The following is a 16643-nucleotide window of genomic DNA, read 5'->3' as shown; positions in this document are numbered from 1 at the left end:
TTAGTCAGAAGTTGAAGAAAACAAATATGCATCTTATGGGGATAGTACCCATTGGAACTCTGGTATCACTAAAATAGTATAATCCATTCTGTGGTGAGGCTACAAAATACAGCTTTCAGTGAAAAGTATATATATATATATATTAAACACGTCAGGCATCGAATAATTATAAACCGCCCGGTATTATACTGAAATTTAATTAATTAATTTGAAACGATAAAGATGAGAAAATCTGTGAGAATGAGAAAAAGTCGCCCCAACCGAGATTCGATATTAAATATATATTTATATACTGTACATTAAAACATTGGTCTGAAATTGTATTATTGTATGTAATGTGCACGTCCCCAGGGAAGAACAACCATGTGTTGATCTGAGCCTCCATGATTAATAAATTTGAATTGAATTGAACAAAAACCAGGATAATAATGATTAAATAAATTAAGGCAAAATGATTGATTTAAGTTATTTTAAATTATTTAACAAAGTTTTCCACAGATAGCGCATGTACTATCTGGCTTGGGGAGTCATGGTGCTATCCATTGGAACTACATGCAACATCCCATCCTATATAGGTGTGGCTACAAAACACAACTTTTTAGTAGAAAGTTCATAAAGTCAACTTAATAATATCACATTTCAAAATATATGTATATCATAATTTCCAATCTAAGTCATTTGACACATACTGGGTCATCTGGAAGCTTTTTAACACATAAAAACGCCATCCGCCACTAAAACATTCTCCTGACATGCCTTTTAAGATGATCTAACAGGCAATCGCCAGGCAATCGCCGTGGTGCCTTTCTTTACTTGTCAAGTCCAATCTAGGCAAACCGCTTGTCTAACATCTTATGACCTGCTGCTGCCGGGAGCTATCCTCGTAATACAGACACCCTGTACCTTGTTCCAATTATAAATCAACTTTTGACTGAACAAATGCAAAGTATTTTTGTATCGTTTAATATAAATTAAGTAATTTAGATTTATAAATGTATAAATACCTCATTTTTATAGCGCATTTTTTATGAATATCTTGAAATGCGCTTTACATAATTCATGTTATATTTTAACCTTTCAATATAGTAGATCAAGTACAAAGTACTACAAGTTTCATTCATTCGTAGGCCTACTTGATTTAGGCCTACGTTTAACGATATTGCGCAATGTTACAGGTGCATCACCACCGTTGCGTCAACATCTTTGCGTTGCGTCACCAGTGGGAACTAAGATTTATTCACGAATAAGTGTGATCTCCTAAAAATGCATTGATGACACAACTTTGTTTAATTTCATATCGATTCTTTCTCTTTCTGTCCATTAACTATACGCCATTGCGAATGACACACTCGACTGTTATTTCTTGCATAACATAACGTATGAGCTATACATCACATTATTGACATGTTGTCATCAACAATGTATACATATTATGCACAAATATGATTTATGATTTTCTTTGCTATGTATTGAAACATTGTCACGTTTGATGGCAGCTAGAACTTCTAAGGAACCAAGACATTTTGTCAGACGTGATATTTATTTGAACAACTGAACAGCAAAATCTCTTTCGATTGAATCAACCTGAACAGCACAATCTCTTCCGATTTAAACAAACTAAACACAATCTATTTCGACTGAACAACAAACTTTATTTCGATTGTTGAAACAAACTGGACAGCACAATCTCTTTCGATTGAAACAAACTGAACAGCACAATCTCTTTCGATTGAAACAAAATGAACAGCACAATCTCTTTCGATTGAAACCAACTGAACAGCATCACTTTCGATTGAAACAAACTGAACAGCACAATCTCTTTCGATTGAAACCAACTGAACAGCATCTATTTCGATTGAAACCAACTGAACAGCACAATCTATTTCGATTGAAACCAACTGAACAGCACAATCTCTTTCGATTGAAACCAACTGAACAACACAATCTCTTCCGATTGAAACAAACTGAACAACACAATCTCTTTCGATTGAAACCAACTGAACAGCACAATCTCTTTCGATTGAAACCAACTGAACAGCACAATCTCTTTCGATTGAAACCAACTGAACAGCACAATCTCTTTCGATTGAAACCAACTGAACAACACAATCTATTTCTATTGAAACCAACTGAACAGCACAATCTCTTTCGACTAAAACCAACTGAACAGCACAATCTCTTTCGATTGAAACCAACTGAACGACACAATCTATTTCGATTGAAACCAACTGGAAAACACAATCTATTTCGATTGAAACCAACTGAACAACACAATCTATTTCGATTGAAACCAACTGAACAGCACAATCTATCTCGATTGAAACCAACTGAACAACACAATCTATTTCGATTGAAACCAACTGAACAGCACAATCTATTTCGATTGAAACCAACTGAACAGCACAATCTCTTTCGATTGAAACCAACTGAACAGCACAATCTCTTTCGATTGAAACCAACTGAACAAACAATCTCTTTCGATTGAAACCAACTGAACAGCACAATCTATTTCGATTGAAACCAACTGAACAGCACAATCTCTTTCGATTGAAACCAACTGAACAACACAATCTATTTCGATTGAAACCAACTGAACAGCACAATCTATTTCGATTGAAACCAACTGAACAGCACAATCTCTTTCGATTGAAACCAACTGAACGACACAATCTATTTCGACTGAACAACACACTTTATTTCGATTGTTGAAACAAAATGAACAGCACAATCTCTTTCGATTGAAACCAACTGAACAACACAATCTCTTTCGACTGAACAGCACAATCTCTTTCGATTGAAACAAAATGACGAACACGATCGTTTCTTTCTGATTGAGAAAATATCCAAGGTCCGACTAGTTTTAATAATGCTTCTGGACGTTTATATGTTTGGAACATTTTAGAGTAAGATAAATGTAAAGGAATTTAAAGGTTACCCCAATAATTACAAAGAGAAAATAAAAAAATTAATCAATACCAGTTTGAAGAATATAGATCACTGGACCTTGCGTAATAACGGAGTTTTTTGGAACACCTTTTTGAGATATCATGCATTAAATCAAATATATTTAATTCAAAATATTTAATTCATCGATTCAAAATGCTGTCTACTATCAAATAGTTTGACACAGAAAAGTGCCCAAATATGGTAGTAATATGACATCATCGTGTCCACATTATAATGGGTACATCACATTTTTTCACATAAAGTTTGGTAGTGTAGAATTGTGGCTTGGAGGTTATGATGTTTGGCTACCACTTCAAGGGTCCTGGGTTCCAGTTCCGTCACATGTCAGGATTTTTGTCTAAGGACAAAATTACAACTCCACTCCCAAAGACTTGTAATAAGACTTTGTTTATATAGAGCATCTTGTGTATATGTTTGTCTTGTGAACCTCTGAGGGATGGATCACCCTAATTAAATTAAAATAAAATTTAAAAAATAAATAAAAAGACCTGAACCTTATACGAAATATTAACACCATTTTTATGATATCATTACATTAAATGTACAATTGAATCAATCAAATATATAATTCAAATGTATAGAATCAATGATGCCATTAGCCTATCTGATATGTTATCTGAATGGCATTAATAAATAATAAATCATTCAAATAAAACAGCAATACAATGCTGTCGAGTTATGTGATGTTAGAATAATTCAAAACAGTGGGAAAAAATGATTGTTACAAAATATGACAGCATTTTATTATTTACCTAATTGTTAAATTAGTTCTTTTCGATGGTTGATGTAATCTTATTTCAGATGAAATTGTGCCGAAACGTTTCTTTGATGAACCATTCCACTTAAGGGCTAGCCTTAGGTGTTTTCCAATTCGAAAATTAGTTTTATCGGAAAAGAACCTAAATATATTATTGGAGCTGATTTTATTTTATTTTGAATCGATTAAAATGTAATGAGTTGAGAAATTTCTCAAGATTATACTCATAATTGCAATTTTGCAACATGTTAAAATTGCGTTATATGCCGGGTTCAACAGGCTAGGACAATGTAACAGTTACATTTTACCACCTGGCCTTTCTCGAAATAACCGCTTTTCGAACTTTGCCGACGAATATTTAAATGAAAACCATGTTGTGATTTTTTACAAAAGCTATAATCGGATTATTCAGTACTTTTTATACCCAACATGTTGCGAATTCCTAGTAATAAAAATTGAAAAACGTTAAGCGTAACTCCATTCGTGATATTAGAATATACAGTCCTCTTGAGAGTACCTCGTAATTCTCACTTTACTCAACCTTAGGCCTAGCACCCAAGGAGACAGACTTTTGTTACTTTTATATTAATAAATTGTAGTCGTAACAAAGTGTAAGAAATCATGCCATGCGTGTGAAATTGTACCGGGATTACAGCTGATCTTATCTTAACAAGTTGGGATAAGGACCAATTTACCTGCAGTGTTTTCACCTTTCTTCATTTCTAATCTTGGGTCCTTGGGGGTTTACTCTCAAAATTAAGACATTTCATATCATGAATGTCTATTATATTGCAAACCCTGTGAGGGAGGTGAAACATCGTCCAAAAAATAAAGGAAAATATTGAATTGTCTAATTGAAAATTTACATTTTTCGAATAAAAATGGAGTGTCTTCTATGTGAAAACAAATCGATATACCAAGGTACACGTACACCTATAGAAGTTTTGACTTAATAATTATTAGTAAAAAGATAAATATGTTGGTACATGGCGTTTTATACGTATACTACCGTACTTGAGCTTCAGAAAAACATCGAAAAGCCGACTGGTGGCCTAACATAAAAAGACAGTAACTGCAGACTTAAAACAAGTATAGTATCCTACTGTACGGTACCTACCCAAGCTTTAATATTTGTTTGCACTTTAAACATGATTGAATGGCCCAAAACGTCTCGGGGACAAAACGTTTCTGGGCCGAATAGTCCTTGCGCCGAAACGTCCCAGGCCGCGATAATTCTTTTCGTACATAAGTTGGGGACCCCTCATGAAACGTCACAAAAAACATGTTATGGTTATACTATATACCGGTAATCTATCATGAATAATATACTTCAATCACCGAGAATAGAAGTAACAAACCCATGTTTTTATCCATCGCTGAAACATTAAATAATCTAGAAACAAACTCTTTACCATTAGTTATGTGACCCGCGCAAACGCAACATATTGACATTGATGTTTTTTACAAATTTATATAGATTTATCATTATCTTAACTCAGATTAAGAAGTGATTGATTCGTCGTAACAAGCCATGCATATTTCATACCGTATGGTCAAACTCTGGCCGTTTTTAAAAGTAATAATTGACCGTTCAACGTATGCGTTTTGACCACGCACAGATTATGATCATTAACATTAAGTAGATAATCGCTATTATAATACACTTAAGTGATTATTAATTATTATATAGTTTAGAAAACATATTGCATAAAAGAATTTAAAGATGTTCTGCTTCATGTATAAGTACGATGACTACATAATTAAAATTGTTATGTGGGCTTCCCTCGCAAGCCTTCCCAGCAATATTCCAAAGTTCAAGCCCGTTATAGATAGACATTGGGGTTCTTTTTCCCCAAGCGTAGCAACTAAAGAAAAGATAGTAGGCCTACCTAAGTAGATGAGGCCTATTAAAACTATAGCATTTTTACTGTTGGTCTCTAAATTAAAAAGAGCAATTCAGGAAAAAAGTCTGCTAGGTTTACGTATTCGTAGTCGTTTTATTTTACGCACGTTTGAAAGATAGAAGACGTATGTTCAGTATTAGTCTGGGTTCCAGACGGAGTTTTGACTTAATATTAGTAAAAAGATAAATAGTTTTTACATATGGCGTTTCATACGTATACTACTTGAGTTTGTATAAACAAAATAAATAAAAAAGAAAATAAATACAGACTTGGAGCAAGTCTAGTTCAGTATGTGATATTTTGTATTTTGTGTTTCAAACTTTAGAACTATTAGACCAAGAGGCGTGCATATGCATTTCAACCCATTTAGTATTTTAAAAAAGTGTGTTGCTATTGATATTCATGCCACGTTCATTTTAATTTTTTTTTTATGAAAAAAAAAAAATTAGAATGAAGTTTAAATCGTCGTGTTCCACTACATGGTTTGTTTTGCATTAATATCAACCTCGGCTGCGATACCGTTACCGTAATTTACGCGGTTAATTTACCTCTTTACTCTCTTTTAAGTAGTTCTATTTTACAAAGCAGATTAACCGCATTAATGTGTGGTCCTATTCGCATGAGACTTGGCCATTGGCACTATTTTGAATGTCACGTGGTCTACGTCACACGCGGAGACTTCAAATTCCGACCGCTCACACAGCTGCATTTGTGAAACTTAAATCGATTTTTGATAATAAGAAAATAGTTCACTATTTTGGTTCTTGTTGAGGTTGCCACCTTCAAATTGGTTAAATCACATATAATAAAACGCCCACTTGATGAATGAGAACTTTCAGTCGGAGATATAGCTAGGTCTGATATGTCTTTCAAAGACTTTACCTGATGAATGGAAACTTATGAAAAAAAAAAGTCTTTATCCTAATGTATTCTCGCAACTGCATAGCCTATTCTCGGTAAGGCCAATTTACACAGACATAGCACCATAGACCATAGCCTAACCCTTGATACAGGCACCACATAGGCCTACAAATAAGATACTGATATTCCTCTAGTTCCAGACGGAGTTTTGTCTTAATATTTGTAAAAAGATAAACATTTTTGCACATATGGCGTTTCATACGTACTACTTGAGCTGTCAAAACGACGACGTGTGGAATGACATAAAAAAGACAATAAATACAGACTTGGAGCAAGTCTAATATTCCTCCTATGATGCTGCCTTGCAAATATTTTCGTATGTGAAGATACAGCACTGAGAATCGGGTACAGTAACACATCGATTGTACTAATAATTGTTTGACTAAAGGAGGTTGATAATCACATTCAATGGTGTTCTCAAACTTTAATACCTACTTCAGAGCCACTTAAATAACCTCCAGTACCTGTTCTCTTGTTATTTGTGTACCAAGTTAATACGTATATAATGACCAGAACCATTATGTATTCTTTTAATTTCAAATTAACACCTCATTTACAGTTTTCTTAATCACATAGCGCAGTGCCACTTAAAGATACTTTAAATAAAAGGAGACATTCTATACTAATTCTTTCATGCACTTTAAAAGTACTTTGGAACTGTGTAACGGTTTTCCGGTATACTATCTCAAATATTTACGTAGGCCCTTTTGGTATAGACGTGTTAATTGTGGACTGGGGGATTGACTTTACCATGAGCCATGTTCACACAACATACGTCACTGCAAATCCATGGTAATTTAGGCCTAGTCTATAGACTTTATACCCTGTGATACAACGGAAACAGTTTATTCTAAACATACTTAGGCCTACAAATACTAGTATGTCTATAGGACAGGCGTATACCTAAGCGTGGTTTCCACTAGAACGCAACGCAGCGACGTATCGACGCAAAATGCTGTATTGCGTAACCACAAGAGTGCTGCAAACATCGCAAAAAAAATTAACACAAGTATTGGAAGAGCATTTCCTTACGTTGCGTAGGTTGCGTTACGTTCAGTCGCTAGTGGGAACTAACCTTTACTAGAAGACAGTTAAAATACGCCGTGCACTGAACATAGTGTGGACGCGCGTATAAAACACGGGTACATTTTGATAACACATTAGACATTTTTTAAAACGCTCGAATAGTCCGCAGCAATGAATATAATGTACATTTTCGTCAGATCTCCAATAAAAATTTAATTTAAAGAATTAGAGATTAGTTCTTGAAAGTTTAGCTTATTTCTCAATAACATTAATTATAGAGGTTTAGAATAAGCCTTACCGGTATTAGTCGCATTTGTACAAAGCACGTGTATTATATTCGTTAAACTCTCTCCAATTAGAATGTAACATTGTGTTGCGTTATAACTACCCAGGATGTTCCGTTATGAACTTATTTATGGTAATATTCTGAAATTTATTTTAATTAAAGCCCGGATGGATGACAGTTTAGAAATATTCGTTTAATGTTATGAAATGTTTGAAGAAAAAGATCTGCTGACGCACATCGGTAATTCTGTGTCATTTTGTTGGTGCAGCGTGAACATATTATACATTTTTGTCGCGGTCCTAAATTTTCGCGATTGCAATGATTTTCTTAGTTATCATAATTTAGCAACAGCTTATGCCAATTCTCATTAACTGTGAACTGTTCGGTCCCCTACACCTCTCCCCAAAAATACGGTCTACAAGTTTTAGGACTGTACGTGAATGAGCAGCCCAATGCAATGAAATGGTGAAGCGAGTCTAGAGTGAAGGAAAAACCCTCTCCACAACAACAACACAACCCCAGTTGAAAAACGTTGAAAGGTCCAGACAGAAGAAAACACCCTTTCCCCAACCACCAACCAAACTAAACCTATTTCCCGCCTTCTCGTCCACGATGTCCACATATAATAAAAGGACTCCATCATATCGGCTATAACGTCACGTGTCCTACAATTCATCTTCATAATGTCGTAACATCATAAATAACATCGTAAATAAACATGATTTATGCAAACAACTGTCTAATTTGCATATATTTCAGTTTACGGTGCAATGTGACATAATTTTAAATGTTCTATTGACCGTCTCGTCGATGTGTCACGTGTGTGATTCATTATTTGCGTAAATGTCACGTGTACTGATACGCGAAATGACTTATAATGAGTATGCGTCACTGAAATTATATAGGCCTAGTTTCCCTAAATGATTGAATACGGTTGATGTATTTTTACATATATATGTATCGTCTGTCAAGGCAGAACATTCATCATCTGTATCTTGATGTCACTGAACTATGATTTCATACAATAGGTTGATGATTTTCTTATTTTCACGTTTTATTTGTCTGAACACAGAAGAGACAAGGTAACATGAATTACAAGTATAAATACACGTGACTTGTATCCCAATGACTTGCGTTTGTCAGTGAAGATGTATCAGTGACAGCTTCAGAATCGGGTGAAAAATTTGTCTTTTGGTTCAGTACAATCCTAACCGTTCTTTAAATTTATTGCAATATTTCAGATAATATTTATTTAGATAATAATGAATGAATATATACAAAATAGAAAAAAGATATTAAAGTGAACATAGATAAAGCAATAATTGGTAGTCATTATTATCATGGATCCCTTCTAGAAGTTAAAAACTTGTCTCGTAGGGACCCACAACAAAACACATTACTAAAAAAATAAAAATAAACCTAGAATATATATAGATTTAATATACAATTAGAATTGTAGGCTAATTTAGAGCTACGGAGTTATTCACTTTCTCTCTAAAATTGTTTATTTTACCTGTTTTAGGCCTATAAGCTAAATCATTGATTTGTATTCAACTGTTTTTCAAAATTAAAAGTTTTAATTATTTCATCTTTAGGGGAGTTTTTGGGGAGGCTTTTCATGATCTTTTGGAGGACATTAAGACACATGTTATATGTTACGTTTGTCGATCAGTCTAGTTGACATAATTCAATTCAATTCTTTAACTTTACCGTTAAATATCATCCAATTAATAAAAAGGATATAATGACGTCATCCAGTACCGTGTGGTAGGCCTAGTCTTTTTGTTAGCATATCACGTATAATACTCAAAGGACCCACTTTTGAAGGTGTTTGTGCCGCGGCAACCAAAAAAGCAAATCTATAGCGGAAAGTCAAGTGCACTAGCTGAACGTTTAAACCGGATAGGCTTTCCCTGATCCTCTATTTGCACTTAGAAGTACAATTATTATTTACCATTTCCTTAATAATTTTATCACATATTGTCAAATTTTAATTATAAGTCTAATCGCTCAATACGATCTTGTTTTTGTAAATTATTTTTGAGATTTAATAATCGGTTTTTTTCATTATTATTTTAAATCTTTCCCGTGAGAAACCCATACATCTGCAGGAAATGAATTGGCTCTGAACTCTTACTGAAATACTTTAAAAAATCTATAACGCCTACAAATATATTTAGTTTAATCAATACACGTTCAAATATGTTTAATTTGTTGTTACCTTTCCAGAAATCAATAACGAATTTTCGTCATTTCGTACAATTTTTTCTACATGTGTCTTTTCGCAGTGTATCAGGTCTGTCTGTCCCACTTATGGTCTACTGAAAAACTTTAGTTTTGTTAGATCATCTTCGTGATTTCTATCTAGCATACATAAACGTCAACCGCCAACAAATTTGAAGCGATTTCAAATATATTTTAGCATTATTATAAGGCCTACCTAAAAAATAAGTATAATATTATATTATACTAATGATTTTAAGATTTGCTCTTGAATACTTTAGGCCTATTATTATCTGGATTTTCTTCTTAAATTTAGCTCTCTTCCATTTTTTTTATTTAAGTAAATATCTGGTTTAATTATCTTTTAAAACATTTTCATTTTTCCATATTGAGAGATAGTGTATTTTGTTTTATTGTTTTTCTTTTTTTAGAAGAAATAAATATTGATTTGATTTGTTTGAGTTTTTGAATAAAAAATTCAAACTTGTGGATGTTTTTAAAATTAAAAAATTGTCATAAACCAGCAGAAATCTGGAAAACACAGAAAGGAATGTGTGTAAAACCAACCGTGACGCGACAAGTGGTTCGAATTCTTTATGAAAAACAAATACAGATGAGTCTTTAGAATCGGGTTAATTTTTACAGGCGTTGTCACAGAATAGGATCTTTGTTGAAACTGACTGGTGGGTGTTTTATCCAAGATATTTCTATTGTACAATAATTTTTACCTGTGGATTATTTTGAAACTTTGAACTTGATACCAGTTTAAATCGATTTTATCTTCTAAGTGGTTCTTTTATTCTTTCCTATCCATCATCTGGCACGTTAGATATTAATGGTGAAATATATAGCAAATATGCATATCCCATTGCTAAATATTATTGATGACTTTTGTTGTATAGACATTTTTTATTCTGTTCATAAGTAGGCATGTATTGTAGTTAAACGGACAATTACTCACAGATAAATATTTGTAGGCTATAGTATTTGACACATTTTTGTTGTCTAAAATATTTTCATATTTTCAGGTTGTATGCTATTGAAATTAAATCTACAATGGGTTTGATTCAGTCGTTGCTTTTTTAAATTGCCCTAATAACAGATAGTTTTCAAAACAAGCGTTCAATTTATGAATTAGGCCTATACCTTAATAGGGGTTGGCTGTAGTGTTTGCTCTCGCGTCCAAAAGGATTCTAGCCTATACTCTACACAGATATACATAGATCTATCAACTTCCATGAACTCGAGCGCGTTCAAGCATTGGGATCCCTCTGCTGTTTTGAATATGATGAGACATGCCTACTACTATTATACCGTACTAAAGCTCTGTCCACACTATCAAACGTTATGTGACATGCCCATATATGGACATAATAATGTCATATCACTGCCATATTTGGGCATATCACTACCATATTTGGGGACATCACACTTTCTTGTCAACTAGTTTGATTGTGTAGACAGAGATTTAGCCGATATATTGTACTCAAGTATATAATTTTCTTCGCAACTTACTCACTTCCTTTCACATGACAAGCGACATACCAGTTAACGTTAATCGTTTTGGTATAAATTTCGTCATATGTAGTTTAGGTCTTAAATGAATAGTGCATAGTCAGTATGGGGTTAGAGTGACAGATGCGTTTCTGGGAATAGATATTTATACACTTTTGCATAAATCTGGTTTTCTTTTTTTTCTGTACTTATATTTAAAGTAGGCCTACGGTAGAACCCAGGTAGGTGGACACCTTCGAGTATTCAGTGTGTGTTGGCCGTAGTATAGTAGAAAAATCTTCCCTCAAAATGGGGTCTCCCACTCAGTAAGGGTGCCCCAAAAGAGTGGTTCTATCGTATCTACTACCGTATCATATCCAGCATCAAATATAAGTATAACCTACCCCACCAATGCAGGATGGGTATCAATTAATCTCGATATTCAGTTCCACTGTTTTTGACCATGAACAAACGTCTTGCATACGGTACTGGTGATCCCAGGATTTTAACCCACGACCCTGGGATTACAGTACGGTATAACTGTGAGATACTACCAAACCACTATTTCAAACTATTCTTAAAACATAAACCTGGATCTTAAAACCAATTGAATATTTGACTTTAGTGACAGAAGAAGAAGAAAACCAGGACGTCTACACACACCAACAACCGGAAGTGAAATATTGAAGATTATTATTAGCAACAGAGTGAAATGAATAAACCAGTAATAATGTTATTTTCATCGTCGTTGTTGATGGCTGGCTGTCGGGTGTCAAACCATCAGTATATATACTGTTGTTACTAATGCCCTGATTGTTTTCCTCTCCAGGGAGTGCAACTATAGTTCAGAACTATGAAATGTTTAATACGAAAGCCTGTCTTTCCTGAAGTACTCACGCACGAGCAGAAGGCGGAAGAATTCGCCAATGTATTTTCAAAAACATTAAAATGCACATAAATGACTATGATGCATAATTAAGACGAGTATAGTAAGATATGTCTGCTATACTATTTTTTGTCTCTAGGTAACTTTGTCTCCCATGAGTATATCGCACTTTTAATACGATATAGACTTATATACAGTACTTGGTGTAAATGTATTTTCCCACGAGACTCAGACATTGTTATACTTTTAAAGTAAGTATTAGTATATGGCATTGGGATTGGAAAGTTTTTAAGACGTGAGAAAAATTCATACCGAGAGCTATCTGTGGACACTTTCGTATTCTGTTGAAACCGTACACCATCGATCTGAAATAAGATTTCGTTGTCTCTCTTCTGTGGGGGAACCCCTACCCACGAGTACGGTATTCATTAGGGTAATCCTTCACGCAAATACAGTAGGGGACTTAAGGAGACATCTTGAAACAACACCAATAACGCGTCCTCTTAATAAGGGTATCCCATCCCATTCGCCTTACTCGTAGTTCGTTTCCTCATTTATAATAAAGACAGCATTGGTAGACCTCAGAAAAAGTTACCATCTCAGGGAAGATCGTTCATCGTGTGCCCGATCGTCTGTCATTTTTGTCACAAAATTCTCTTTTGCAGCCAGGTTTCTTGTAATGTAATGATCACGGCATCTGTAAACAAATATCGAAATAGACCCATCACTTAATTAAAAAAAATACACACACATTAATTTTTGGACCCAGAAATTTCTAAAAAATGTTTTTCATTGACTATTACATTGCTTTGATATTGGTCTGTATGTTCCTTCCTCCTCTTCTCCATATCGGAGGCTGATTTAATATTCTATTACCGTACAGCATTACACCTATGAAGGGACACAGCAAATGTTGTCCCCTTTATAGGATTAGGAGTGTCCACTGAATAGGAGTGGACAGTATAGTATTAAAATATACTGTACTTTCCCCTTGTTCGTAGTAGTGGTGTTCAATCCTGTATTTGTTTTAACTTTGTACATTATTATTATTGGTATTACAATGTTTGTTAGCACTGACCTTGGTGTTATAATCCGCCTGTCTGGTGTTATACTTTACGCAGGTCATATTGGCTGAACTGTGAACAATAATATCTATTGCCAATTTGCCAGTTTAATAAGTGATATATAATAATTCTGGAATCACAAGATACCGGTAGCCTAGGGTAGCTCGTTGGGCCTGATATGCATAGGTCAACCACCGTGCCATGACTACCGGAATCGTTCTGTCAGATGAAAGGAAGCCTAGTTATTTCGAGGATTTTCCTGAAGGTTCTCACATTCCGTCGCTTCTATAAGCCAGACTTCCCTAACTTTTCTACCATACGTGAACCACAAAGCATGTCTTTCCGTTGGTTTAAAGTGAATTCTGTAAACAATTTTAATATGGTGCAGTAGTAGGCCTATACAGAGTTGTGCAAACGTCAAATCTACCCATCCGAGGGGATATCTGCGGCCAAAACCAAAATCATCGATAAAATGGCACTCATCAGCCAATCAGAATGTTTAGCGAACATTCCCAAGGTCACTTAAACCCTGGCTCTCTTATTCACGACATCATCCTAATTTGTAATTTAAATCAAAATGTGTGTAAATTCTAAAGTAGGAACGAGCCCTAGTCTTATCCACATTTTCACCCATTCTGTAATCGGCCAGTCGATTCTCCCAGGGTATCTAGGCAAATATCAGGTGTCATATACAAATGTATAAATACAGTATCATATGTGACATTGTTTTTAACTTATTTTTAACCAAACTTTAAAATAACTCATATGATACAGTTTAGCTTGTGACGAACATGTCACATCGTATCATGGCACTTTCATAAGATACGTTACTGAAACAAATCTTAATTTCAATTCACCCGATTCCGTACTTTGGACTGAGAATCGGGTGAATTGGCAAATTATGTCGTGTTATATTGTATGTGTTCTTAATGCACCTCAACTGCTTAAAAGAATGTTATATTGTTTTATCCATTCACAGGGGAAATTACTTATTTTTGATTTGTTAATTTGCGCTAAAGGTGTGGGTATCTGTCGGCTAACTTTGTAGGTGTAATTTGTAATGCGGTATTCTACTTTTCATGTGAAATTACAGCAAAAGGTAAAGGTTGTAACCCTAACAGGATTGTTCTGGGTGGATTCGCATGGCTTCCATTTCGTAATACTGCTAAAGTAAATTGTCTCCTTGGTGTAAGCGTTAACTCAACACGAAACATGTGCAAGATTTAACTAAGATATTTTAGTTAAATTTGTGGCATTGGTTTTTCCTTTTCGTTTTGTCGGCACGTCTTTTTTCATTTTCAGTTTTTTTCAAGGTTGGTAGACCTACTACTAGTCGATGTGGGTCACATTCAACATATCTTGATGTAGGCTAAAGTTCGACGTTGGTGGGACAAAATATATTACTTATTTAAAATGGTTAAATACCAGGTTTTCTTGTTCAAATAGCAATAGCAACGATGTCAGGTAGGCATACATACTAAACATTCTTACTAAATGTATGATGATTCTTTACGAATATTCATTGATCATAGCTTGAGGTTTTGTGCGAACTAAATTGGGGAAAACGCCGAATAAGTACATGTTTTCTTTTTATATATTTATATTTGTATTTGTGTAGTCCTATGTGTGCGCCATTTGGAAAATAAATTTCCAACATATTTTATGATGAACCAATAAATAGTATCTTATCTTATCGTTATTAAGGAAAGAAGTTTTGTCCAACTTTTTAGTAACTATGAAGTAATTTCACAAAGAAAACAACACATTAAAAAAAGAATAAGTAAAGATATAATGTTTGAAAGTTGGAGAATACTTCCGTACGTTCTTTATAAAAGCTGAATTGGATCTAAATGTTTTACATAATGCCCAATTTATTCTGAAATCGTGTAACCGGAAAAAGTTTACATGGTCAAACTTTAGTGGTCTAATCTTACGGTCAGTGTGTAACCATGGAGAAATAAGTAGTCAACTTATTTCTTCATGGTGTACAGTAACCCTTGTACAGTACACATTAATCTACCATATCTGTTATACATTGTGTTGCTACTGATTGAATTCCATGAACAACCTATAGTAAAATAACCCTAAAATAGTTCAATTTTATTTTCTTAATTCATTTAATAAATGGATGTGGGATGGATGTATATAATTTATCATTGTGGCACTAAGGTTAATTTCTCCACACTTGAACAATGTGCCACAATATACTCTAGTAATATCAGAAGTTAGCGGAGCATGTTATTGTTAATTTAATGGCCAAATAAGTGTTTCCACTTTCGAGGTAATGTTTTTCTGCACCCCCTGCTTGGAAATCCGTTTTATTTGTGTTTAAAGGAATTAAAAATAGATTTAGCAGCTTTTTGATCTGGCTACAGGTGGTTAACTGTCAATCTAATAATGGTCAGATCTTTTTATTTTGGTGGTCACGTATCATGGTGTATCATCATCCCTCGATAGTGGGTACTTGGTTCGAATCTAGTTGAAATCTCGGTAATATCTTGTATACGAATGATAATGTTTCAATGATAGCGAAACAATATGTTTCTTGTTCCAATATTGTTTCCTGGTACTCCTATCTTGCTAGTGCATAATATAGGTTTAAAATAAGATCCCATTTGACATGTCTGAAGGAAAAACAAGGTCTTCTTTTGATGTACGAAGGTCAAAGTAAAGATGGGATTTCAAGTAATCTATCGAATATTCAGTAAACTGAGGTAAACCGGAGGTATACCTTCCATTTTTAACGTTCGTTCCCAACTACTTTCTTTCTACATGTCCGTTTACCATGATCTGTTTATAAAGTGCAAATAGAGCAAATTATATCACGACACCTTCTTTCTTTCTATATGTCCCTTTACCATTACCATGATCTGTTATAAAGTGCAAATAGAGTAAATTATATGATTACAAGTTTTTATAAGACCTTGAAGAAATGAAGAATGTATTAAAAATAATGCCTCCTAAATACAATTTTTGTCAGGGTAGACCATGATCGATAAAGTTGATCACGTGTAACATTTATTTTTAACTGCATTTAATCATACAAATCTAATCATTTTCGATTTCTATTCCGATTTAAACATTTACGATAGAACTCAGCTTCTGTTCCACAATT

This window comes from Antedon mediterranea, chromosome 5 (genome assembly GCF_964355755.1).
Source record: "Antedon mediterranea chromosome 5, ecAntMedi1.1, whole genome shotgun sequence".
In the NCBI taxonomy this organism is placed as follows: Eukaryota; Metazoa; Echinodermata; class Crinoidea; order Comatulida; family Antedonidae; genus Antedon; species Antedon mediterranea.
This window is presented reverse-complemented; position numbering follows the sequence as displayed.